Below are 7,942 nucleotides of genomic sequence, written 5' to 3'. Positions count from 1 at the left end.
TAGAAAATTAAGATATTGTAGCATAGGGACTACCAGCTATTGGTTGGAGGTAGTAACAAGGTATTAAAGGCTGTAATTGGTCTTAAACTACACCTTTGAATGCATTAGGCCACCAAGCGCAAACATTTCTAATATTGCTCAAGATATTGAAATGACACAGTATTACGTTCTTACATGCAGTATGGGAATGCTCCATGGTTCTTCCCTTTTGGAAGGAAGTGCTGGCGAAACTTATTTAGAATGGATTTAACAAATATAACAACCCTTACCAGACTCCCCTCACTTATGTCTTCTTGGTGATAAAACACTTCTACCACAGGGTTTCAGCAAAGCACATTTCGGATTAATACTGACAGGCTTCATTAATGCAGTAATACTGCTTTTTGCGAAACTACGGGAAGAACGCAAAAACATCAGAACTCACTGAATGGGTTAAATTTATGACTGAAACGGCTTCCTTTGAATACTGGATATCTAGAACAATACAAAAGGGGCATTTTTAGCAAGTCTGGGATAATTTCTTCCTGTACATTATAGTGCATTAAAAGTTTGTACATTACAGTGCATTAAAAGTTTGTGAGAGGTGCAATGATCGATATATAATACATGTGCTTTTGTAAAATGTTTTAAGTGCTGTAAATGACTGTCTTTCTGTTTTGTTTAGGGTTTTGTGTGTGTGTGTGTGTGTGTGTGTTTTTGTTTTTGTATTGTTTGTTTTTGTTTTTCCTCCCTTTTGGGGAGTGTATGTTTGGAAAAGTTGACTTATATAATACTGATAACATAAGACATTCATGAGTAATATGTATATAGAATGACTGATTGAAAAGAAAAATGTATAAACATTTTAATGGCAAAAAGAAAAGACAGTATGTTGTAACATTTTCAGCATCTCCCAATCACAAAATATTATAATGGTCAGAAAATGGCTGCATTATTGTGGCCTGGGCCTACATCATAATATATCAAAATATAGCCAATGAGTCTGTATTTGTCAAAAATCTAATTCAAACTCATAGTCAAAGAGCCTCTGATGCACCACAGGCATGTAATGTACACAGGCAAAAGAAGTCCATTGTCCAAACACAATCTGTGAGTTTTCTGGTTTATTTATCCAATGCAAGCAAGGAAACAAAAGAACTAAGAATCCTGGCTCCTGCTGGCTCTCTTACTCTGGTAAAAAAACCATGGGCCCTCCTCCGGTGCATGTTGGTCCTATTCCTGCCTACCTATTTATACAACATGAGGTACCCATAGCGTTACCCAGCTCTTACAAAAACAAAAATAAAACAAACAATAAACTAATCAAAATAAACTAAACAAACAAAAAATAAAATAAAATAAATTTTAAAAAATGAAAATACTCATCAAAATAAACAAGGATCAAACTCAAAATCTCATGCCTACCTGTTTGTGGATCTCCCATATAGCGGGTCCCATAGACAGTGTCAGTCACTCAATAATTAACACAATTTTGCCTATGGATTTTCAGTATGTGCGATCCAATTGGTGTGAGTGTCCAAATCATTGCACACATTTAATCAGTCCACAATGCTCTGAGGTGACAAATAGTAAAAAATTAGTTGGTGTCTTTGCTGTTTTCCCACCCCTGAAAACATAAAACATTTCAAAAGGTATAAGACTGTGAAAATGTGATAATTTCTGATTACATAAAAGTTTGAAAAAGTTTGAATGAATTCTCATGTACTTTGCATTCGTTCGAGCTTGCTTTGGGGAAAACGTGACAGCCCTAGTCGAAACAAGCTGGACTTAAAGAACATCAAACACCTTGGCTGCCTGCCTGCTCTGACCTCTGCCACGGCCTCCTCCATGGTCTCTGGGGCCCACTGAAGCCTCTTCCTCGCCTTCTCCCTTCATCTCATCTGCCAGATGTTAGTCATCTGCACACACATAAAAATACAACTGTAGATTACATTCATTCAGTTGGAGAGCACCCGTGCACAAGAGTGGGAGGTGCTGGTCATAGCAAGAAAAGGTGAAAATATTAAGAATGAAACCTTCTTGGGGCCTGGGTAGCTCAGCGAGTATTGATGCTGACTACCACCCCTGTAGTCGCGACCACCCCTTCGAATCCAGGGTGCGCTGAGTGAATCCAGCCAGGTCTCCTAAGCAACCAAATTGGTCCGGTTGCTAGGGAGGGTAGAGTCACATGGGGTAACCTCCTCGTAGTCACGATTAGTGGTTCTCGCTCTCAATGGGGCGCGTGGTAAGTTGTGCGTGGATCGCGGAGAGTAGCACGAGCCTCCACATGCAGAGTGTCCGCGGTGTCATGCACAACGAGTCACGTGATAAGATGTCCTGCGCCACCCGGATTGAGATGAGTAACCGCACCACCACGAGGACCTACTAAGTAGTGGGAATTTGGCATTCCAAATTGGGAAAAAAGGGGATTTAAAACAACAACAACATCAACAACAAAAACAAAAAAACAACTAAAATAATTAAACCTTCTTCTCAAGATTCACATCCATAGGAAAGGACTGCACACACACAATGAACCTGATGAAGCACATTTGCAAAACACATTGTTCTTTTATTGTGTGAAACTAATGGAATAAAGATGTATCATTGAAGTCAGAGTATCATGCAAATTTTTTTGGAGGACTGAGTGGAGAATGGTTGGGGGGGGGGGGTTGATTATTAAAAAACAAAACAAAGATGATGCTCTGGGTTTGGTGATTTTAAGCCCCTGGTTCAAACTTTTCCCTACTTAATCAAAAACACAACACCAAAAATGACAACATATCCCAGCCACACCACAGCGGGAGAGATAATGAGCAAGGGACAAGAAGACGCAACATTAGAGTGTAGGCTGTGAATGGTGCAGTCTGATATGTAGTCACCACCTAAACACCAAAACATGATTGTCACTGCATCATCATCATCATGTCAAAAGGTTAAATTTGGTGAACTGAGTTTCTGTAGTAGTTCAGCTGAAAATCAGCACAAGGCAAATTACAGATATCTGCAGGACTGTAGGCATGCTAGAAATAACGTTAACTGAAATTCTTCACGCATTCAATGAAAACCGAGATTGATTAGAAGATCGATCTTGGGATTTAAAGATTTGATTTGATTCAAATTAAATGATTTCATATAGATTACTTTCTATATTTTTTCCTGGCCCAAATCATAATCATCACTACTACAAACTACTGGCAGCATTGATCTCCTCAACCAGTAGCATGCCCTAATGCCCCATTCTAGCACACTCGAGGCCACCTATAAAATACCATAAATGTAATAATGCTAACACTACATAACCTAAACTAATTTACAGTGTTAGTAGAAAATATTAACCACAACAGCAACTACAAGCAATTTGACCATAAATAACTTGAGTATTTCCATTTCATGCAACTTTATACTTCTACTCCACTATATCACAGAGGCAAATATTGTACTTTTTACTCCACTACATTTGTCTGACAGCTTTAGTTACTAGTTACTTTTCAGGTTACAATTTTTCATAAACATATAATGATCGCATAGAATATGATGCATTTCTGTATAATAAACTACCCAACAATATATAAAGTAGTTAAAATTAGCTCAATCGAAAAACCTACAGCAGTAAAATGCAGCATTTATGCAGCAGTGATATTAATCCAAAAATATCACATAGGCTATAATAGTAACACACTGTCAGGGACCATTTTACTGCACAATGAGTACTTTTACTTTTGTTTCTTTTAAGTAAATTTTGCTGATAATACTTATGTACGTTTTTGAATACAGGACTTTTAGTATTGAGTTTTAGTATTATAAAGTGGAGTATTTTCATAGTGTGCTATTAGTACTTTTACTTAAGTAAAGAATCTGAATATTTCTCCCACCTCTGTGTCCTGTAGCCTACATATCTAGTTCATCAAGAAAAATAGCCTACTGGAAACAATAACTTTGCAATAAAGATCTACTAGTAATTAGCTTTGTTTGCTGACATGCAGGTGTGTTATACTAAAGCCTTTCAGGATCATAGTCCTAGACCTAGGGAGACGGATTTGTAATGCTTCCTCCAGGGTTTGTTATGATCATTACCACCTTAAACCATTGGGGCATAATAGGAGTCAAACTAATAGGTTAATATAATGCTATGCTATCGGAGGCAAGACAGACGTTATCCATGCGCTTATCCACACATACGTTATCCAGGCGCAAAGTAAAAAATATCAATTTCTCAGCTCCGTTGGCGCCACGCCACTGAGCACATTGAGCTCACCTCTATGGAAAGCCAAGAGTGTCAGAATTCCTTTTGTATTGCCGTATTAAGCTTTGAAATGCCGTTTTCTAAACGCTGCGAGGCGTTAGGCGTTAAATAAACACTGTGTGCCATCAAGCGTTAGGAAAGCCAAGAGGGTCAGAATTCACGTGTTTTGTTTCGCTGTATTAAGCTTGTTATGTTAGCTCACACTCCTACCAGCCCAAGAGTCAGCAGGGGGAATACAGCAGAAGACAGGAGACGAAGCGATGGTAAAAATGAGCAGAGTTTATTGAATAATATTAATTGCATCTTTCTCAATGCTCAGTCTGATTTGTCTGACCACCACTAATTCAACAAGTGTTACTATACCATGCAAAGTCAATGGACAATTACTTCTTCACAACATCGTCCCATAACATTGAAGACCTTGAAACTGAAACTCTTTATCTCTAACTTGTGAGACAATATAGCACACAACATAAAATTAAGGAATTTGACAAATAACAATACGAAAAATGAGTAAAAAATGGTTATATAAAAATAATATATGTATGAATAATAAAATAATATACAAAAATAGAAAGAAATGAATTAAGACTTAGTATGTATGTACAGTATGTTTGCTCTCTTTAAGTAACTCACAAGCATACACAGACTCACAAACACATGTTGCCTTTGAAAAATGATAACAGAACTTTAGATCCTTCTGTCATGGAATGTGTTAAGTGATAAGCTTCTTTCAGACAGGTAGTAGCTTTTTTATAGCTATCAGTTCATCACTCAGAATGACTTAGAATAGCCTAGAACACCTTTCTCTGAATGCTTTTCGAGGGAAGTACAGCAGGATGCAGGAAAAATGGTTGAGTATTGTTTTAGGTATAAAATATCTCCATCTAGTGCCTGTACTGTCCATTTATAGTCTTTAAAGAACAGCTTGGCTCCTTACCTAGTTCAAAACAAGATAATTTCAAGACATTGACATCGGGTCAGGTCGTCACGTGGGTCACCCGCAAAGCACTAGATGTTCGGTTACACGTTCGGTCGGTCGGTCAGACAGACGCTTGATTTAGGCACGGAGTTCCCGCCATAATTAATAGTTCTATGTCAGCTTTCACACCTCATACAGTGCTGCATGAATGCGAACACACCTTACGCCGGGTTCACACATCCTCTGCGAGCGGGGCGTGAGCAGCGCGTTTTCGTTTCAGTGCCTATATTAACAGATGACACCATTTACACTGCAAGAGTGAGTTGCAAGGTGACACGTCCCAGACGCAGCAGTGAGCAGATAGTTTCGGCGTTGAGTCTATTTTTGCCGCGCGGCTCACGCTGAGCTCAATGGCTCTGGGTGCAGTACAACACTAAAATAATCAGGAGATTATAGAAAAGACACAAAAGCAAATCAAAATTATTCAGCCGAACCTATAATACACTACAATTTATGTGTCTGCATGCAAGTGAACTCAATAAAATAAATAAAGAATTAATAAACTGCCGGACCTTTGGCCAGTCTGTGTATATAGGTGTACAGTTTAGACACAAAATTAACCAATCACAACCAAGTGTGCTGATTAAGATGAAGTGTAGGTGACTGCCCATTGTTGTCCTTGAAGCAGCAATAACCTCATTAAAGAAATGCTAGTGTTATTAAATAAAAAGCCTAGCGTAGGACCTTTATTTCCAGTGCAGAGGCGCTGCTGTTTCTCACGGAAGAGACAAGGCCAGTGTGAACATCCAACGTGACCACCCCGCTCACGTCACGCTCATGGAGGATGTGTGAACCCGGCGTTATTTTTCCTTTGGAAGCAGATGAAGTACCGCTACCCAGTGTCATCAAATCAGGAATTTGGGTTTAGGCAAGAGTAGGAATAAAATGAAACAAACAAAGACAATTTCATCAAGTTTCACCGCGGTGCTTATTTACATTGTTTTTAATATATAGATACATTTTTTATCTACAGTTTGTGCGATGTTCTATTGGCTATATAATGCATTTCAATGGAGTTTCATGACTGAATTCTGGTATATATGTTTTGTCTTATGAGTTATTTATACGTGAATCAATAAAAATAGTTAATGATTGAATTCTGAATTAATGGACTGGTCTGCATCTTAAAGGGATAGTTCACCCAAAAATGAAAATTCTCTCTTCATTTACTCACCCTCATAACATCCCAGATGTGTATGACTTTCTTCTACACAACACAAACAAATATTTTTAGAAGAATATCTCAGCTCTGTTGTTCCATACAATGCAAGTGAATGGTGACCAGAACTTTCAAGCTCCAAAAAGGCAGCATAAATTAATCCATGTTTTCAGAAGCAATATAATTAATACATTTTAGATCAATAAACAAATCAATAAAACATTTTTTTTTTACAATAAATCTCCACTTTTCTGATTCTGATTCTTTCACTTCCACATTCTTCTTCTTTTCTGTTGCCGATTTGCATTCTTTGTGCATATCGCCACCTACTGGTTGGCGCTGGTCAAAGGCGGAAATTTATAGTAAAAAGGACTTAAAATGTATCTGTTTCTCACCCACACCTATCATATCACTTCTGAAAACATGGATTTAACCACTGAAGTAATATAGATTAATTTTATGCAGCCTTTATATGCTTTTTAGATCTTCAAAGTTATGGTCACCACCCACTTGCATTGTGTGGATCTATAGAGCTACAGATATTCTTCTAAAAAATATTCGTTTGAGTTCTGCAGAAGATATAAAGTCATACACATCTAGAATATCATGAGGGTAAGTAAATAATGAGAGATATTTTTTTTTTATTATTATTTTTTGGTGAACTATTCCTTTAAAGAAAATCTGGAAAAATAAATAAATAAATAAATTAATAATAATAATAATAATAATAATAATAATAATAATATATATATATATATATATATATATATATATATATATATATATATATATATATATATATACCGGTATATATATTTACCAATAAATAAATAAATTAATAATAATAATAATAATAATAATAATAATAATAATATATATATATATATATATATATATATATATATATATATATATATATACCGGTATATATATTCGTCATTGCAACAGTTTTATTTATCTATTTTTGTTGTCTAATTCAGTTTATTCTCATCCACATTGTGAGATGCAATGAGATGCTTGTATGCAATGACAACAATAGACTGACAGAGAATCAGAGGTTTAGATGGGACATTCATTATTAAAATGTGTAAATATATAAATTATAAAGAGCTGTGCACACTTAATCCTTAATAAAAGAGCCTGCCTTTTATAATTTAGAAACAGAGTTCGGTGACGGAAGGGCTGCTAATGTAGCTTACATCAATTACCCTATTATGCCCTTACTGCACTGCAGTGAATCACTTCACAATTTCAGGGAAGGTCACGTTTGGCGAGCCAGAATCCGTTTTGTACTGCGCAAAACCTCAAGTCTGGATTTAAGCCTGACGTCAGGGGTGGCCAATAGCGCTTCTGAGGACAGTAAAACAGCACATGTTATTGGGCGGCAGATCTTAGTGGCAAATAAATGTTTAAAAAATGTTGTCCTCCAGGGGGCGCTTGGCGGCTCATATGGTCAAATCCTCCATTGAGTCATATTCTAATTTCAAAACGTTTTCTTTTTATTTCACTGGAGACATTTGTTCACTGAAATGTACAGTAATTTAAAATGTTAAATTACATAGAGTTTTAACTTACA

Source organism: Myxocyprinus asiaticus, chromosome 36 (genome assembly GCF_019703515.2).
Source record: "Myxocyprinus asiaticus isolate MX2 ecotype Aquarium Trade chromosome 36, UBuf_Myxa_2, whole genome shotgun sequence".
NCBI lineage: Eukaryota > Metazoa > Chordata > Actinopteri > Cypriniformes > Catostomidae > Myxocyprinus > Myxocyprinus asiaticus.
Note: the sequence above shows the minus strand (reverse complement) of the source record.